Source organism: Lactuca virosa, chromosome 5, assembly GCF_052849685.1.
Source record: "Lactuca virosa cultivar CGN04683 chromosome 5, Lactuca_virosa_CGN04683_v6, whole genome shotgun sequence".
NCBI classification, from domain to species: Eukaryota; Viridiplantae; Streptophyta; class Magnoliopsida; order Asterales; family Asteraceae; genus Lactuca; species Lactuca virosa.
This window is the reverse complement of record NC_136430.1, coordinates 145,303,171-145,313,058: the sequence shown is the minus strand read 5'-3', so window position 1 is coordinate 145,313,058 and position 9,888 is coordinate 145,303,171. Positions and strand designations below refer to the sequence as shown.

The 9,888-nt window shown below is 36.1% G+C and overlaps 1 long non-coding RNA gene across 4 annotated transcripts; it reads left to right on the top strand.

Moving 5' to 3' along the window:
- The first annotated feature begins 713 nt into the window (after positions 1 to 713).
- LOC145116352 (uncharacterized) lies at positions 714 to 4,902 on the top strand. 4 transcript variants are annotated; one of them, XR_013712031.1, is made up of 11 exons: positions 714 to 898; positions 1,697 to 1,760; positions 2,479 to 2,704; positions 2,962 to 3,058; positions 3,175 to 3,217; positions 3,516 to 3,600; positions 3,689 to 3,737; positions 4,246 to 4,329; positions 4,423 to 4,448; positions 4,534 to 4,622; positions 4,743 to 4,902. It is a non-coding gene; the product is annotated as an uncharacterized LOC145116352 (long non-coding RNA). The 4 variants fall into 4 exon arrangements; XR_013712032.1 differs by having other exon boundaries at positions 4,520 to 4,622; XR_013712030.1 differs by having other exon boundaries at positions 4,399 to 4,448.
- Positions 4,903 to 9,888: the final 4,986 nt, after the last annotated feature.

The following is a 9,888-nucleotide window of genomic DNA, read 5'->3' as shown; positions in this document are numbered from 1 at the left end:
AATATATGGGTAGATTATGTAAATCTTCCATATCTTATATAGTGGGCTAAGAGGCTCCATGGATTATCAAGTTGGGTTCCACCCATAGGATGCTCCATGGATGCTCCATGGGAGTTACAAACCCATGGGTCATGGAAATGAAGAGTCATGACACATTAGGGTTTACATGGTATAACCCTAGATGTGTCAACACTATATAAGAAACCCATTCTCCACCAAAATTGGCTAGACATAAGAAACAAGAGGGCTAGGCCGATTTTAGAAGTGTGTATTCTCTCTAAAGTCATTCCAAAAGCATTTGGTGTTGTGTGAAGCATTTGAGGCATCACACTTGGGGTGCTAGGCTCACAAGGTTTCAAGGATCATAAGCAACAACAAGACAAACATAGATCCAAGGTTATTAGGGTTGCATGTACACTTAGGAAGTGTTAGAATGCTCAAAACCCATCAGTAACATCTCATTTGTCAAGTAGCTTCATATGCAACCCTCGGATTTGAATTATGTCACTTTTGGCCTTTGGGTTGGAAGGAAGTGGCAAGAAAGGACCAAGCATGAAAATTTGGCAACTGGGTGAGTACGTCCAGCGTAGAAGTTTAAATGATCGCGGGTGTAGGAGGAGTACGCCCAGCGTACTCCCAGAGACCCGAAACCCTAATTTTGGGGCTAACCACTATATAAAGAACATTATGGATCAAACCCTAGCCTCCTTATCAGCCACCCCAACCTCAGAGAAACCCTAAAACGTCTCATCCTTTCATCTTTGGGTGATCTTGACCTTGAGAAGCTCATTTTGGTGGTGTAAGCTTGGAAGAGGAAAAGAAGAAGTTGGCAAGGAAGAACTTGGGAAGTTGGAGCTCATAGATCTGGGATAGCATCATCATCTGGAACTCCTTGGAGGTATAAAGTTCATAACTTTACCTAAGAGTGCTTAGATCTAGTAAGGTTTAGTTTTGAAGTAATTTTGGTCCAAATGTGGAAGCTTTTTAGCCCAAATCTGATTTCCAGGCCAAGGGTTGCCACCCCTGGTGCTAAATGAGTCCCTAAGGCAGAAAGTTGTCACCTTGATGGTCTTAATGGGTTTATGCAAGAGTTAAGACCATCTTCATGGAAGTAATACATCATTTTTGGAGTTTGGGCTTGTTTGGGATAAGTAAAGTCACCAAGTCAGTGACTTTATGGATTAGGACGATGAAAAGGACTTGGATCTGTAATTGTAGCTCCTGAATCGGAGTATTAAGCACTTAATGAGAAATGGACTTAACAGAGGAGTACGCTGAGCGTACATGCAGGTACGCCCAGCGTACGTATCATTTGGAAACCACGCTTAGCGTACATAGGAGTACGCCCAGCGTACTCATCAGATATGGGCCTTGCGAGTTTTGGGCCTCGGTTTGGGCCATGCGGGGGATTTTGGTCCTTTGGGCCTTAGTGGGCCATCCAAAGTCAGTTAATGTGGGCCAAGAAGATGTTTGGGCTTGGGGTAAGGCCCATTAGGAGGATTGGGCCCAATTTAGCAAATTGGGCCATTAGTGGACCACTAATGGGCATGGAAAGCCTACCTAGTGTTGTGTCTTGTTTTGGTATTGGGCCTTGGCCCAAATTGGAGAAAAGACAAAATGGACATGATGGACTGCATGGACCCCCTTAGTCAAGATTGTTATGTTGTGTAATGACTTGGTATTTATCATGTGATAGTTCGGGATTTTCGGTGAGATAGCGATTCGGGAGTAGATACTTCAGTTCAGATCGACATTGCGAGGTGAGTTATTCTCACTATATCAACATCGTCTAAGGCACCAAGGCCGTCCCTTTATCGGATTTGTATCCGTGTATTTGCTTGATATGTTATTGATCTGCTAGATCTGCATCCTGGTAGTTAGGATAGTATTATGTTAGTGACCTGGTTCAAGTCGTTATCCTGGTATATAGGATGATGCTATATTAGTGACTGGATAGGTTGGTATCCTGGTTATAGGATGGTTGCTGTGATAGTGATCTGTTAGATCGGTATGATTATCTGTTATATATATGCTAGCGTATGATATTTATGTGCACATGATTGTTTGACTGATATGGGGGTTGGGTTGAGACGGGTCCTGCTTCTTCATGTTGTAGGCCAACATACTCAGGGCAGACCAGATAGACTGCAGGCCCAGGAGGGCACCTAGTCAGGCCGAAGGCCCAGCCAGCGGTCCGGATAGGCTGAAGGCCCCGAGAGGGCGGTCCAGACGTGCCGAGGCTCGGAGAGTGGGCCAGATAGACTGAAGGCCCGGTGTGGGCGGTCCAGTCATACTGTAGACTCAGAGAGTGGACCAGGAGGACTGAAGGCCCGGTGCGGGCGGACCAGTCACACTGTAGACTCGAGATGCATGGTTGTTCTGTGTTTGTTATATGATATGTTTATGGTTGTATGAGGTTGGTATCTTGGGGGTAACTCACTAAGCCTTCAACCTTACTGTTTCAGTTTATTGTTTCAGGTTCAGCGGATGACCGCGGGAAGGCGAAGGCGTGACCGTACACTTCCTCGATTTATGATTATGATTCCTGGAAACTCTGATGTTTAAACTATTTTGAAAACAAATTGTAATAACTTAATGGTTTTATATGATTTAAAAAGTTTTAAATTGGCTCGAATTTTATGGATGTTACACACGCCAGATGGCGCTCCGTGTGGACTGCTGAATCATTTGACGGCCTCATGTGGTAATTTCACATATTTTTTGATGTTTTTTTATATCTAGAAATTAAAAAGTGTAAAGAAATATATGAACTGGATTCCTATTTCTAAGTGCATTATATTATTGATGCTAATAGTTGTTCTCTTTATACGTATCACCTCATATTATGACTCGGAAGGAATAATCAGAGATTTCTCAAAACTAAACATCCATCTTAAATACTAATCTTTATTTATTAATTATATAATTCTCTTCTGTTGAATAACAATAAATCCTTGTTAGGTTGGAGCCACAGGGAAACCACTTACAAATGTGATTGTTATTGGTATTGGTGGAAGCTTTCTTGGTCCATTGTTTGTGCACACTGCTGTTCAAACTGGTCAGTTTCTTCAATTCCATGTTCTTATTATTAATTAATATTCTTTTTGTATTGTGTTGCATTATAAAATAAAATAAAATAATCTTATTATCATAATTTCTTTTAATAACTTACAGATCCAGAAGCTAGTAAATCAGCTGGAGGACACCAACTTCGCCTGTAAGTATACATATTTTGTAATAAAGTTCATAAAGCCTTACAAAATCATGAAATTTGTTATCAATTTATGATTGAGATGCTTGTAATTAGTCAATGATTTTACCATATCTTGTTTTTTTAACCTCCAATCTGTGTATTTTCTTCATTCTCGCAAAATGTTGATCCAGTTGATGTTGCAAAAAATATTACAGGCTTGGATCCCGAGACAAATTTAGGCTCATATTTTCGTTTGTAATTCAATTTATTTCAAACAACATTTTTTTTACATAATTAATGTTATTTTCTTCTACCACTGCAGTTGTAGTAGTTTCTAAGACTTTTACTACAGCTGAGACTATGCTGAATGCAAGGACATTCATGGAATGGATCTCATCTACTTTAGGGTAACTACACCACTTTTTGTCTTCCTATTATACCCTTACTCTTTATGTTCTCTTACATAACTTGGTTGCATTTTCTTTGTTGTTTAAGGCCACAAGTTGTTTCAAAGCATATGGTTGTTGTTAGCACAAATCTCAAGGTTCTTTTTTTCTTTCTACCTATTACAACTCATAAATTATTAAGTATTATTCATCATTCTAATTTTTTTTATATGCTTTTCTTTGAAATCCATTCATGAAATGGTAAGTTTAAAATCTCATCTTTAAGAGTGAATTAAAAGAAACATAACCTTAGTCATATACCATGCACATGCTATTGGTAGGACTAGGAGGCGTAAAATAGTCCAATAAAAGACTTTAGCTTTATATTACATTCTTTTAAACCAAAACCTCTCAATTTGTGTTCGTCTTCCATATCACATGAAAGATTAGTTTTATTCTTAATAAGCAGCCCTCAGTCTTTCCTGTTGAATGTCCTTGAAGTCATTCTAACTAATACTTTCCAAAAGACAATTATACCCTTGTTTATTCTTACATGACTAAATTCATGTCCAGGGGCTCTTCGGTCTGTTGTGTACATTCTCATTCAATATATATTTTATTTTTTTACCATTTTTATCTTGTTGATAATTTTTTTTTTGGGCAAAGAATGATAGGAAATCTGCAACTATGGAAAGAAAGATAGGCAAGCTGTGTGAATCCTGAAAACAATTTTACACAAAAGATACTAAGGTAAATTGTTCTTTTTACTACTTTTACTTTCATATTTTTCAGCATTTGATTTCCAGAGTTATTGATAAGGTTGGTTGCATGCGATCAAAAAAGGGCCAATGGCACTAGAGACCATGAAGGTTAGTTCTATAATTTTCTTCCTAATTTAAAATTATGCATCCATTTCTATAAATGCTTATTGTGCTATTAGTTTTGGTGTGGTAGATCAAACCCCGAAAGAGAAATTTCTGAAGACCAATATGCAAATATCACACCCCAAAAGAGAAATTTCTGAAGACCAATATGCAAACAAGGTATTTTCTTTCACCAACATGTTTTTTCATATATTTTTTGGTCGGAATCGGAATCCAATTCCAATCTAGTCCTGCATTTAGTTTAGCTTCCAACAAAAACCATGTCTCCTTCCATTGCAGGAAAAAGTAAGTAGAACTTTGTTAGCGTAATTCCATGGGATTTAACGGGAATCGGAATCAAATTCCATTATGATCCTTCTTTCGGATGCAAGATGTATGTGGAAATGCAAAATATGAGATGAAATTGAGATTATGGTACATTATACTCGGAAATAAAAATATCAATCAATATTAAACTTTTGATATTTGATGATTTTGATCCTTTTGATAAAACATTGATATTTGATGTTTTTGGATGTTTTGTTAAGATTTGATAGTTGATTTTGGTATTTTAATATTAGTGTTTGGTTTTGGATTGTATAATTATTTGATGTTTTTGGTATTTTATTATTGTTTAGTTTGGGATTGTATAATTATTTGATGTTTTTAGTATTATTTTTTTTGTTTTAGATTTGTAATAAACAAATTAATATTATATATTTGTAAGGGATCAGCGACGGCAACAAAAAAAATCTCATCTAAATTTTGCTAGGGATCAGCGACGAAATATAAAAAGACAGGTTTAGAGGTTTGCTAGGGATTAGCGACAGAATATAAAAAGACAGATATAGAGGTTTGCTAGGGATTAACGTTAATAAGGGAGAAATGTGCGATGGATATTCCGTCGCTAAAGCCGTCGCAAGGAAAATCATGTTTGTCGCTAAATATCTCGCTAAGCCATTAGCCACGTTTTATTTGGCTATGGAGTAAGTTTGTCACAGATCCGTCGCAAAAGACCTCTAGTTACGGAATAGCGACGGATTCATCCGTCGTTAAAACCCATGTTTCTAGTAGTGATAAATCGATACACAAGTTACACAAAGTACCATACAATGTATATAATAAACAAAATAAGACTATAGTAAATAAACATTGTTCAACACACCACCTCAGTTGGAGCAAAGAGCTCACAGATGTTCAAACTGCTCCAGATGTCTAGAAATAGTTGTATAAGATATATCTTTCTAAAAATATATGCAAACTGATGAGTCGACGGTATGTGTAACGCACAAACCTAACCAATTGCAACACGTTCCCTCATAAAATGCTAATCAATTTCTACATGTTTGGTTCTTTGTTGTTGAACTAGGTTAGAATCTAAGTATAAGGCACTCACATGGTCACCAAAAAAACAGTTGTTATAGAAGAGAATGGACATTATAACTCTAGAAGCAGTTGTCGAAGCCAAGATGTAACACTCGTTTTCAAGAATGAATCAGTCGAAGACTTATAGGGGTCAAAGATAAGCTTTTCAGAGAAAACCTTATGCCACGATGTTGTGCATGCAATGATATGACATGACATGGCATTAGATGGAAAGCATATTTTGTTGGACATCACGACGTGGCAAGAAGGATGCGACGACGTGGTGGCTGTTGCAGCCCAAACCCATTACTTTTATGGTTTTTCCCATATTTAAGGCTAGTAACCCAAAGATTAGGGCATCCTCTTCAGCCTCTGAGGGCTTGATCTTGAGGTTATTTTCTTGATTTGGTGAAGCTTGTGACCGGAGGAACTTCTTCTTGGTGTAAGGAAGTAAATAACAAGTCTAGATCCACCATCTTCTTTAAGTTTCTGACCTCTGGACATATAATACTTGCACCGTGACCCTAATCTTTTGAGATTCATGTTATGGTTATTATTGGTTGATTTTTGTCCCTTCATGGATGCTCTTGAAGTTTGGGGAACTCCAGAGCTCATTATAACACCCCTGTGGTCATGGACTTTTGATTAAGTGAGAGAAGGGTCATAGTTTGAGTGTTCTTGATCCCATGCACAAGTTTTGGTCATATAATGCACTTAGAATTGTAGATCTTGCTTTAGGTTGAGGTCCTAATGGATAAAATTGTAAACTTTATCCATTAAGTCATTGAAAAGGATTAGATCTAAAGTTGTGGGCTTAGATCTGCAATGATTAAGCACTTAATGAAGGAAATGGCAATTTTCCAGAAACCACGACATGGCCAAGCGCTTGCCACGTCGTGGTGAGGTTCAGCCTTGCAACCGTTTTGTCTGGACTTACCACGACGTTGACAAGAGATCACCACATCGTGGTGGCGGTTGACTTGGTTGATCGTTAAATTTTGTTGACCATTGGCTGTTGAATTTGACCAGTTTGACCTTGGGTCAAACTTGAGGGATTTTTCTTGTTGTCTGATGATTTGTCATATGTTTGGTGTTAGTCGGTCCACGGTTCTAATAAGAGCAAGGAGCGAGAGTGTTGTTGCGCCTCTCCGGATCTTAGGTTCTGGTGAGTTTTCTCACTATATTATGTATGACATTATATATCCTTTGCATGTCAAGTGATAACTCAATAACAAAAATATAGTGGTAAATAATTATTAGCATAATTATTTAGGTAATTAAGAGAAAATGATAGTAATTATGGCTATTAAACCCTAAAAACTGTCACCTATAATGATCGGTGAAATTCGATCGTTTGAATGGATTATAACCAAAGGTATCTTAGGCATTATATAAAGCTCGAAAAACCCTATGAAAACCCCACTGTAACTGCAAGAAAATGTTGAGAATCAATGAAGAAATCGGGGTTATAAGTTCTTGAAGATTTTTGGAGTTTTCTAACAAATTATGGTATGATTGTTTGTATTCAGCTCGTTGTAGTTGATAGGATAGGTTTATATGGTCACATTACGCGTTATGCTTCCATGTAGTATCTCCATTCGACCACTAGTAGTGCAATTGATAAAGATTTTTGAGGTGTTTAAATTTTTCGTAAAGAGCTTGAATTTATATAGATTTGATTTCTGAAAACTATGGGTACATGTGAGTAAGGCGTGGAGATGGTTAATGGTAGTTTTATAAATTAATTTTACATATAGCTTCAAAGTATTTAAAAATGCAGAAAATAGTGATTTTTTCGAGTAGAGAAGAGATGATTTTCGGATATGTATCTTTTAAAATATTTAATATACAAAAATAAGTCAAAACGTTTTTGTAGCCCAACTGGCAATGTTGTAGGCATTTCCACTTAGCCTTTTGTTCGAGGCCTGTTGGCGTATCCTGATTTTTATTTTACTCGTTTTAGACTTTAGAAATATGAAATTTTAAGAACAGTATCTCTGGTTTTAATGAGCTGATAATTCTTTCCATGTTACTTAATTCAGAAAGTTTTCACAAATAGTCCCTGAATTGTTAACAACTTGACAATATTAATTTCTTTTAAATCTCATGTGTTATGATGGAAACGGAAGTATCGAAAAATGGTTTTATAAGCACGTTGGATATTATTATTATTATTATTATTATTATTATTATTATTATTATTATTATTATTGTTGTTGTTGTTAAACTATATTTTCTTGTATTTTAAAGGTTTAAATGTTTTGATTTTGAGTATAATTTTTATGGGTCAAACCTTATTAATATGGGAATTCGAAAAAGAAAAAAAATATAAAATATTTTAATAAAAAAATTAATACGAATGTTGTAATTAACGTAATTGAATGGTTATTAGTATACCGAACAAGACACGTGAAAAGTTGAGCCAAAATGAACTCATAGGATTTTTTCCTAGGATTGTAGACTTAGAAAACTTATTAGTGGAATGTAGGGAGAAAGTAGCATGACAAGACTCAATTAAGACCTAACGACAACGAGGTGAGTTTTTCGTGTTCTGTTGTCACACCCCCAAACCAGAATGGTGAAAACGTTCGCGGGTGGATGATGTCATGCATAGTATCATAACAATTGCATCATAGTAATCGAAGTAAACACAACCATTACATTGAATATATATAAAAGGTATTTACATCTGTTTGATCCATATTCATATACATCAAAAGTATAACAAAATATAAAGACGTGACTCTATATGCTCCGTCTTCTCAAAAGCTGCGGGAGGTACCTGTCTACTGATTTCCTGAGAATACAAGCGATTTTGAAAAGAGTATCAACATAAAGCCGGTGAGTTCATAAGCATGTTTTTGGAATGAAAACCTGCTAATGAATCAGTGCAAATGTTTATATACTTCCAAGAAAATCCAATATTTTCTAATGTATGAGTTTGTTACATTAATCTATAAGTACGAAGACCCTGGCTATCACCAGTATGTATAGAATGTTCTGTTGGAAACCCTGGTTATCACCAATATGTATAGTAGTTTCATTAATTAACATAAAACTAATGAAGAATGAAATCCTGTAAACAAAAGGGTAGTTTATACTATTGTGAGTCGTATAACCATGCTTGATATGACCTAGAGACCTTTACAACGTTCTTCAAGTGTCGGATATATGACATTTGTCACCTCAGGCATGCCTGCCTAACTGTAGCTAGCAGTTCAGGTGTGGGATTTTTAGTCCTGAATAGATCTATTCACAAATCTCATGCTCTCTCTCCAGGAGACTCTGGTTATACTATGATAGGATTTAGTTCAGTACACCAAAGGGGTACAGTTTTTGAAGTAGAGTCTCACAATTCTATATAATCTAGTTTACTTGCAGTTCTGTATTTAAACCCTTGTGCGTACTTCATAGAATAATAATTATGCTTAAATAATTATGTGATAAAGTATACTTGTTACCCGAGAATATCATAAACTAAATCTGTCATAGTTTATATGTTTAGCATTGTATAAGTTCTGAACTTGTAATACTGTATATTGAAACCCCAAACTATACCTATTATAGTTTGCATGAATATTATGTATTTGGTTCGTGAATTAATCGGAAAACTATGCAATTTAGCAGTAAGTTGAAAACGTCCCTTATGCTCGACATAATACAAAAGGGATAAATTTTTTAAATATTTTATGAAATGTGGAAACCGTATGACTATATCTGTTGCATCAATTTTAAGTGTTTTGAAATCCTTTTGTATAAATTCACAAAAATCATTTGTGTTTAGCTTCTACTCTCCCCCTGAAAACATTAAAAACCATAAAAGCAAAGGGCTATGAACTCACTGTTAGTTGCATAAAATTTCGGACAACGAAACTGGGAGTGAAGACCCTCGGGTTGATGTACTTGGCACTTAACGGGATCCTAATATCAATTACATACACATATGCATTTATTAGCGAAACCATTATTTATAGTGTTGGCAAAAAAAAACACTTGCTTTTGGTTTAGGAATGTTACCGGGACTCGATTGAATCGGAGAAAGCGGGTTTTCAGCCAAGTTCACGACTTGGGAAGGTTTGTG